General features: G+C 53.0%; 1 long non-coding RNA gene across 1 annotated transcript; it reads right to left on the bottom strand.

The window, feature by feature from the left end:
* Positions 1-234: 234 nt before the first annotated feature.
* On the bottom strand, positions 235-1,718 carry LOC111589295 (uncharacterized). The gene is made up of 2 exons (XR_002748289.1): positions 1,411-1,718; positions 235-896 (listed from the first exon to the last, which is right to left on the bottom strand). It is a non-coding gene; the product is annotated as an uncharacterized lncRNA (long non-coding RNA).
* Between the last annotated feature and the right edge of the window lie 7,902 nt (positions 1,719-9,620).

Genomic DNA, 9,620 nt, shown 5'->3' with positions numbered 1-9,620 from the left:
AAAAATGATCTTGACTGTGGCGAGCATCCTATCTAACAGAAAAGTCGTGTGTTCGAAGAGACTGGTGATCTATACCTTCTGTTTCAGCAATGATTTGCAGAGATTTTATGCCTTTTTTGTTCGCTTTGCAGCCTAAATCCCGCATGCTAAACTCTACGCCCACTCCTACGACTTGACGATTAATGTTCGGTGTAGCAGTAGAAGTCCTTTTGAATGGCTTGGCAATTTTAGGAATAGGCAAAATACTTGACTCTTTTAGGAACTTTATTGAGGAACTCCACTTGTTTAGTATCCTATAACCATAAAAAACAAATAGACCTCCGTCCATTTAGTGATCTTGCGTTCATCTTAAAAAAGAAAAGCGACAGGAAAATCAAGGATTCTACTCTCTAGTGCATTCTTAGGAACGAATTAAGATGTAGGGCCAGTAAATCAATTTGGCATTTCTTTCTGGACGCGAGGGTGCATAATCGGTCATTCCTACAAACAGTTTGAGAAATGCAAGCACAACAACAAAGACCCCCTACCCTGCATGGACATTGCTTCTTACACAACCAGAAATGCAAGTTTCATCTGGCGAGTCAACCTGGACCCCCTACCCAGCAGAACACTGCATCTAGAGATGGCTATTTTGTTAGTTTTCAAAATGTGCAACTGCCCTCAGACAAAAATCTCATTTTACCATCATTTTGTTGTGAGGGTGAGCGTATAATCATGACTCTTCATATCGTTCTGGTTCGCATGGTCTACACATTGTACCGGAAGGTTCATCCATCAGAACGATGCCCAAACTGCTTAATCTTCCTTGCAATGTTTCTCTGCTCAATCTGCTCTTGCAATTTTTATTTAGTCAGCCCCGCTCTCTTTAATGCTTTGCCCTTCAATTGCTTCAGTACCTATTGGATCAACAATTTACTCGTAAAATCGGTTGGTGGTCATCATAAACACAAATACATTTCTATACAGTGGAGTTATTTTATTTCTAGACAGTGGCTTCAGTACCTCTGCCAAAGATGAAGATGGCATCAGACCAAGTATAGACAAATTATCTTTAAGTTCTATTTCCAGTGCAATCAGAGGTTCGGCGGGCACAATAACATGTGGTGAGCTCCATAGTTACTTAGTGTTAGTCATCTAGGTTCTTGTGTTTAGGTGTTTTGATGATTTTCCTTTAAAAAATACTAATACAGGCTACAAGCACCACATCCTCGCAAACAGCAACAACCAGACAATCTCAAAACTAACCACCACCGATTCAATTCAAAATTGCAGAGCAGACCAAGCTATGAGTACGTTGACTAAAGGGGAAGAGAGCATGTTCGTGTGAGGGGATAAAAGGCCCGAGGACCGCTCAGCTCAACAGTAACCCTCATGGAGGGGCTGAGGAGGGATAGGAGAGAGGGCACTCACGATGTCATCTAGGTGGAGACAATCGACGTTGGTGGCACGACCAAATCAGAGAACAAGGACCTTGTCGAGGCTTATCGCAGACGGTGGCATCCACCTCACTCTTCAGCCACATTGTTTGCAGCAACACTGACCCCATCTCCGCACCTGTCATCTCTCCTCATGTCGCTCCTTGGTGGAGTGTGCCTCTGTGCGCGATCGAGGCTGGCGTTGTGGCCCCCGGCAAGTGGAATAACGACGACCGACGATAGGGGCAGTGGGAGGAAGATTAAGAGCTGCGACGTGAGGGGGAGACGACAGTTGTGACAATTGAAAGTTGCATAGAGGGGGGTGAATAGGGCGAAACTGAAATTATCAAAAATAATCACAACTACAAGCCGGTTAGCGTTAGAAATATAATCGAGTCCGCGAGAGAGGGTGCAAAACAAATCGCAAGCGAATAAAGAGTGAGACACGTGGATTTGTTTTACCGAGGTTCGGTTCTTGCAAACCTACTCCCCGTTGAGGTGGTCACAAAGACCGGGTCTCTTTCAACCCTTTCCCTCTCTCAAACGGTCCCTCGGACCGAGTGAGCTTTTCTTCTCAATCACTTGGAACACAAAGTTCCCACAAGGACCACCACAAGATTGGTGTCTCTTGCCTCAATTACAAGTGAGTTTGATCGCAATGAAGAATCAAAGAAAGAAGAAAGCAATCCAAGCGCAAGAGCTCGAAAGAACACAAGCAAATCTCTCTCTCTAATCACTAGGGCGTTGTGTGGAGTTTGGAGAGGATTTGATCACTTGGGTGTGTCTAGAATTGAATGCTAGAGCTCTTGTAAGTAGTTGAAGTGGGAAAACTTGGATTACTTGAATGTGGGGTGGTTGGGGGTATTTATAGCCCCAACCACCAAACTAGCCGTTTGGTGGTGGCTGACTGTCGTATGGTGCACCGGACAGTCCGGTGCGCCAGCCACGTCACCAGGCCGTTGGGATTCGACCGTTGGAGCTTCTGACTTCTAGGCCCGCCTGGCTGTCCGGTGTACACCGGACAAGTACTGTAGATTGTCCGGTGCACCGTCTCGCGCGTGTCTGACTTCTGCGCGCTTCTGGCGCGCATTGAATGCGCCTGCAGGTGACCATTGGCGCGAAGTAGTCGTTGCTCTGCTGATTCACCAGACAGTCCGGTGTACACCGGACAGTCCGGTGAATTATAGCGGAGCGAATTCTCGAGACTGGCGAGTTCCAGAGCCGCTCTTCCTTAGGGCACCGGACACTGTCCGGTGTACACCGGACAGTCCGGTGAATTATAGTGGAGCGCCTCTAGATTTTCCCGAAGGTGATGAGTTTGACTTGAAGTCCTCTGGTGCACCGGACACTGTCCGGTGCGCCAGACCAGAGGTGCCTTCGGTTATCCCTTGCTCTCTTTGTTGAACCCAATTCTTGGTCTTTTTATTGGCTAAGTGTGAACCTTTGGCACCTGTATAACTTATACACTGAAGCAAACTAGTTAGTCTAATTTATTTGTGTTGGGCAATTCAACCACCAAAATCATTTAGGAAATAGGTGTAAGCCTAATTCCCTTTCAATCTCCCCCTTTTTGGTGATTGATGCCAACACAAACCAAAGCAAATATAGAAGTGCATAACTGAACTAGTTTGCATAATGTAAGTGCAAAGGTTGCTTGGAATTGAGCCAATATTAATACTTATAAGATATGCATGGATTGTTTCTTCAATTTTTGACATTTTGGACCACGCTTGCACCACATGTTTTGTTTTTGCAAATTCTCTTGTAAATCCTCTTCAAAGTTCTTTTGCAAATAGTCAAATGAATAAGTTTTTTGCGAAGCATTTTCAAAATTTGAAATTTTCTCCCCCTGTTTCAAATGCTTTTCCTTTGACTAAACAAAACTCCCCCTAAATAAAATTCTCCTCTTAGTGTTCAAGAGGGTTTTGATATATCAATTTTGAAAAGCTACTTTCTCCCCCTTTTGAACACAATAAGGTGCCAATTTTAAATTTATCGATTGAGAATCATACCAATTGAAAAAAAAACTCTTTTTAAAATTAGGTGGTGGTGCGGTCCTTTTTGCTTTAGGCTAATACTTTCTCCCCCTTTGGCATGAATCGCCAAAAACAGAGTCATTAGAGCCCTTAGAATTACTTTCTCCCCCTTTGATCATAAATAAATGAGTGAAGATTATACCAAAGACGGAGTGATGCTCTCTCCCCCAAAGATGGAGAGTTGCCCGGAGCGATGGCGAAGGATGAGTTACGGAGTGGAAGCCTTTGTCTTCGCCGAAGACTCCAATTCCCTTTCAATAGACCTATGACTTGGTTGAAATAGACTTGAAAGCACATTAGTCATAGCATATGAAAGAGACATGATCAAAGGTATATAAAAGAGCTATGTGTGCAAATCAACAAAAGAAGTTCCTAGAATCAAGAATATTTAGCTCATGCCTAAGTTTGTTAAAAGTTTGTTCATCAAGTGGCTTGGTAAAGATATCGGCTAATTGATCTTTAGTATTAATGTAAGAAATCTCGATATCTCCCTTTTGTTGGTGTTCCCTTAAAAAGTGATACCGAATGGCTATGTGTTTGGTGCGGCTATGTTCAACGGGATTATCCGCCATGCGGATTGCACTCTCATTATCACATAGAAGAGGAACTTTGGTTAATTTGTAACCGTAGTCCCTAAGGGTTTGCCTCATCCAAAGTAGTTGCGCGCAACAATGGCCTACGACAATGTACTCGGCTTCGGCGGTAGAAAGAGCTACGGAATTTTGCTTCTTTGAAGCCCAAGATACCAAGGATCTTCCCAAGAACTGGCAAGTCCCCGATGTGCTCTTTCTATTAATTTTACACCCCGCCCAATCGGCATCCGAATAACCAAATAAATCAAAAGTGGATCCCCTAGGATACCAAAGCCCAAACTTAGGAGTATAAACTAAATATCTCAAGATTCGTTTTACGGTCGTAAGGTGAGCTTCCTTAGGGTCGGCTTGGAATCTTGCACACATGCATACGGAAAGCATAATATCCGGTCAAGATGCACATAAATATAGCAAAGAGCCTATCATCGACCGATATACCTTTTGATTGATGGATTTACCTCTCGTGTCGAGGTCGAGATGCCCATTGGTTCCCATGGGTGTCTTGATGGGTTTAGCATCCTTCATTCCAAACTTGCTTAGAATATCTTGAGTATACTTCGTTTGGCTTAGGAAGGTGCCCTCTTGGAGTTGCTTTACTTGAAATCCTAAGAAATACTTCAACTCCCCCATCATAGACATCTCGAATTTTTGTGTCATGATCCTACTAAATTCTTCACATGTAGACTCGTTAGAAGACCCGAATATAATATCATCGACATAAATTTGGCATACAAACAAGTCATTTTCAAGAGTTTTAGTGAAGAGTGTAGGATCGGCCTTTCCAACTTTGAAGCCATTAGTGATAAGGAAATCTCTTAGGCATTCATACCTTGCTCTTGGGGCTTGCTTGAGCCCATAAAGCGCCTTAGAGAGCTTATAAACATGGTTAGGGTACTCACTATCTTCAAAGCCGGGAGGTTGCTCAATATAGACTTCTTCCTTGATTGGTCCATTGAGGAAGGCACTCTTCATGTCCATTTGATAAAGCTTGAAGCCATGGTAAGTAGCATAGGCCAATAATATACGAATTGACTCAAGCCTAGCTACGGGTGCATTGGTTTCACCGAAATCCAAACCTTCGACTTGGGAGTATCCCTTGGCCACAAGTCGAGCTTTGTTCCTTGTCACTACACCATGCTCATCTTGCTTGTTGCGGAAGACCCATTTGGTTCCTACAACATTTTGATTAGGACGTGGAACTAAATGCCATACCGCATTCCTAGTGAAGTTGTTGAGCTCCTCTTGCATTTCCACCACCCAATCTGAATCTTGTAGTGCTTCCTCTACCCTGTGTGGCTCAATAGAGGAAACAAAAGAGTAATGCTCACAAAAATGTGCAACACGAGATCTAGTGGTTACCCCCTTATGAATGTCGCCAAGGATGGTGTCGACGGGGTGATCTCGTTGGATTGCTTGGTGGACTCTTGGGTGTGGCGGCCTTTGTTCTTCATCCTCCTTGTCTTGATCGTTTGCATCTCCCTGTTTGTCGGGGACCATAATTAGGGGTACCCTCAAGACTCCTAATTCTCAGCTGGTAACCCCCATCAGCATAAAGCTGCAAAGGCCTGATGGGTGCGATTAAGTCAGGGATCAGTCCATTCGAGCGGCTCGATCACGCCTCGCCCGATCCTAGCCTCGGACAAGGCAGCCGACCCCGGAGGATTTCCGTCTCGCCCGAGGCCCCCCTCCAACGGCGGACACATCTTCGGCTCGCCCGAGGCCCTGCCTTCGCTAAGAAGCAACCCTGACTAAATCGCCGCACCGACCGACCAAATCGCAGGAGCATTTAACGCAAAGGTGGCCTGACACCTTTATCCTGACGCGCGCCCTCCGGCAGAGCCGAAGTGACCGCCGTCACTTCGCCGCTCCACTGACCGGTCTGACAGAAGGACAGCGCCGCCTGCGCCACTACGACTGCAGCGCCACTTGACAGAGTGATGCTGACAGGAAGCCAGGCCCTGCCAAAGGCACCATAGGAAGCTCCGCCCGACCCAGGGCTCGGACTCGGGCTCAGCCCCGGAAGACGGCGAACTCCGCTCCGCCCGACCCAGGGCTCGGACTCGGGCTAAGACCCGGAAGACGGCGAACTCCGCTCCACCCGACCCAGGGCTCGGACTCGGGCTAAGACCCGGAAGACGACGAACTCCGCTTCGCCCGACCCCAGGGCTCGGACTCGGGCTAAGACCCGGAAGACGGCGAACTCCGCTCCGCCCGACCCAGGGCTCGGACTCGGGCTAAGACCCGAAAGACGATGAACTCCGCTTCGCCCGACCCCAGGGCTCGGGCTCGGGCTCAGTCCCAGAAGACGACGAACTCCGCTTCGCCTGACCCTAGGGCTCGGACACCGCCCTAGCCTCTGCCGACGACCTCCGTCTCGCCCGACCCAGGGGCTCGGACTCGGCCTCGGCCATGGAAGACAGACTCGACCTCGGCTTCGGAGGAGCCTCCACGTCGCCCAACCTAGGGCGGAGGAGCCTCCACGTCGCCCAACCTAGGGCGCAGGCCGCTCGCTTCCCTCACCCGCGTGGACGCTTGTAACCCCCTACTGCAAGCGCACCCGACCTGGGCGCGGGACGAACACGAAGGCCGCGGGATTCCCACCTCTCTCGCGCCGGTCTCCGGCCGCCTCGCTCCTTTCCCCCCTTCGCGCTCGCCCACGCGCTCGACCCATCTGGGCTGGGGCACGCGGCACTCACTCGTCGGCCTAAGGGACCCCCGGTCTCAAAACGCCGACAGTTGGCGCGCCAGGTAGGGGCCTGCTGCGTATTGACGAACAGCTTCCCGTCAAGCTCCAGATGGGCAATCTCCAACAACTTTTCCAACCCGGGACAGTGCTCCGTTTCGGGAGTCTTGAGTTCATGTCCCTCGACGGCAGCTACGACATGATACTCCTTCCACCGCCGCGCGACAACGACAATGGCGGCCGACAGCCCGCCCGCCGGCGGCGGAATCGACGACGTCTTCCCCGCGTGGCGGAAGGCAAACATTCGAGCTCGCCCCGTCCTCTCCCCCGCCAATGGAGGAGGAGGCGGGGCAACCAAGGCCAAGCAGGAGGTCGCGCCTCGTCAGTTGTCGAGCGAGTCGACGTCCCTAGCACCCCAACGGGGCGCGCGTTGGGCGTCGACCTCGCGTTTGAGACGAAGGCGAGCGCCGTCTCCCCGCGACGCGCCAATCCCGAGCAAGTGGACGACGCCAGCGCGCTTGCGAAAAGCTTGCAGGACGTTGCCCTCGTACCGGAGGCGACGATGCAGTCAGTCCTCGACGTGACTTCATCGCCGCTCGACGACCAAAAGGTACCAACCGATTCCCATCCTACGTCATTTGTACTTAGCCTCAACCCGCCTAGCAATCTCGCTTTGGCGGGTGCCCTTGTAGAGGCGAGTACAAACCCTCTGGGGTTTCGCTTGCGGTCGCCTTGGGACCGGCTGACGGACGTCTCGACCTACGGGCCCTCTGGGTCCGAGGAAGATGACGACCCCAACATCTGTTGGGATTTCTCTGGATTTGGCAACCCCAGTGCCATGCGGAACTTCATGACCGCATGTGACTACTGCCTCTCCGACTGTTCCGACGGTAGCCGCAGCCTCGACGACGAGGACTGCGGCCCAAGCCGCGAATGTTTCCACGTCGATCTAGGGGGTCCCTCCGAAGGCAACCATCTCGGCATGCCGGAGGACGGTGCTCCCCCTGGGCCGGTGCCTCGCGCTGACATCCCGCGGGAGCTAGCTGTGGTCCCCGTTCCGGCGGGGGGTTACGACCCACAGCTTGAGCAAGTCCGCGGGGCGCAGGCCAGGATCGATGAGGGAGCAGGAGCGCTTGAGCCGATCCGCCGGGACGTCGGGCAGGCATGGGCGGGCCAACCCCCGGCCGGAGAAATACGTCACCTGCCCCAGGGTCTCCAGCACCACGTCGCCGATGTCGTCAGAGTTAGGCCACCACCTGCATCCAGTGGGGTCGGTCAGAACCTGGCCACAGCAGTGATGCTCCTCCGCGCGATGCCGGAGCCATCCACCACCGAGGGTCGGCGAATCCAGGGAGAACTCAAAAATCTCCTGGAAGGCGCCGCGGTCCGACGGGCCGAGAGCACTGCCTCCCGAAGGCAAGGATACCCCTCGGAACCTCATGCCGCGACCTTTCGATTCATGCGGGAAGCCTCGGTCTACACCGGGCGCACGCGCAACACCGCGCCTGCGGCCCCGGGCCACCTCGGCAACGAGCGCCATCACCGCGACCGTCGAGCCCACCTCGACGAGAGGGTGCGCCGAGGCTATCACCCCAGGCGTGGGGGACGCTACGACAGCGGGGAGGATCGGAGTCCCTCGCCCGAACCACCCGGTCCGCAGGCCTTCAGCCGGGCCATCCGGCGGGCACCGTTCCCGACCCGGTTCCGACCCCCGACTACTATCACAAAGTACTCGGGGGAAACGAGGCCAGAATTGTGGCTCGCGGACTACTGCCTGGCCTGCCAACTGGGTGGAACAGACGACGACAACCTCATCATCCGCAACCTCCCCCTGTTCCTCTCCGACACCGCTCGCGCCTGGTTGGAGCACCTGCCTCTGGGGCAGATCTCCAACTGGGATGACCTGGTCCTAGCCTTCGCCGGAAATTTCCAGGGCACGTATGTGCGCCCTGGGAATTCCTGGGACCTCCGAAGCTGCCGACAGCATCCGGGAGAGTCTCTTCAGGACTACATCCGGCGATTCTCGAAGCAGCGCACCGAGCTGCCCAACATCACCGACTCAGATGTCATCGGTGCGTTCCTTGCCGGCACCACCTGCCGCGACCTGGTGAGCAAGTTGGGTCGCAAGACCCCCACCAGGGCGAGCGAGCTGATGGACATCGCCACCAAGTTCGCCTCTGGCCAGGAGGCGGTCGAGGCTATCTTCCGAAAGGACAAGCAGCCCCAGGGCCGCCCGTCGGAAGATGCTCCCGAGGCGTCTACTCCGTGCGGCGCCAAGAAGAAAGGCAAGAAGAAGTCGCAAGCGAAACGCGACGCCGCCGACGCGGACCTTGTCGCCGCCGCCGAGTACAAGAACCCTCAGAAGCCCCCCGGAGGTGCCAACCTCTTTGACAAGATGCTCAAGGAGCCGTGCCCCTATCATCAGGGGCCCGTCAAGCACACCCTTGAGGAGTGCGTCATGCTTCGGCGCCACTTCCACAGGGCCGGGCCACCCGCGGAGGGTGGCAGGGCCCGCGACGACGACAAGAAGGAAGATCACCAAGCAGGAGAGTTCCCCGAGGTCCGCGACTGCTTCATGATCTACGACGGGCACGCGGCGAATGCCTCGGCTCGGCATCGCAAGCAAGAGCGCCGGGAGGTCTGCTCGGTGAAGGTGGCGACGCCAGCCTACCTAGACTGGTCCGACAAGCCCATCACCTTCGACCAAGCTGATCACCCCGACCACGTGCTGAGCCCGGGGAAATACCCGCTCGTCGTCGACCCTGTCATCGGTGACGTCAGGCTCACCAAGGTCCTTATGGACGGGGGCAGCAGCCTCAACATCATCTACGCCGAGACCCTCGGGCTCCTGCGCGTCGATCTGTCCTCCGTCCGAGCAGGCGCTGCGCCCTTC

The sequence above is a fragment of the Zea mays genome, chromosome 5, assembly GCF_902167145.1.
Source record: "Zea mays cultivar B73 chromosome 5, Zm-B73-REFERENCE-NAM-5.0, whole genome shotgun sequence".
NCBI lineage: Eukaryota > Viridiplantae > Streptophyta > Magnoliopsida > Poales > Poaceae > Zea > Zea mays.
Note: the sequence above shows the minus strand (reverse complement) of the source record. Positions and strands in the feature narration are given on the sequence as shown.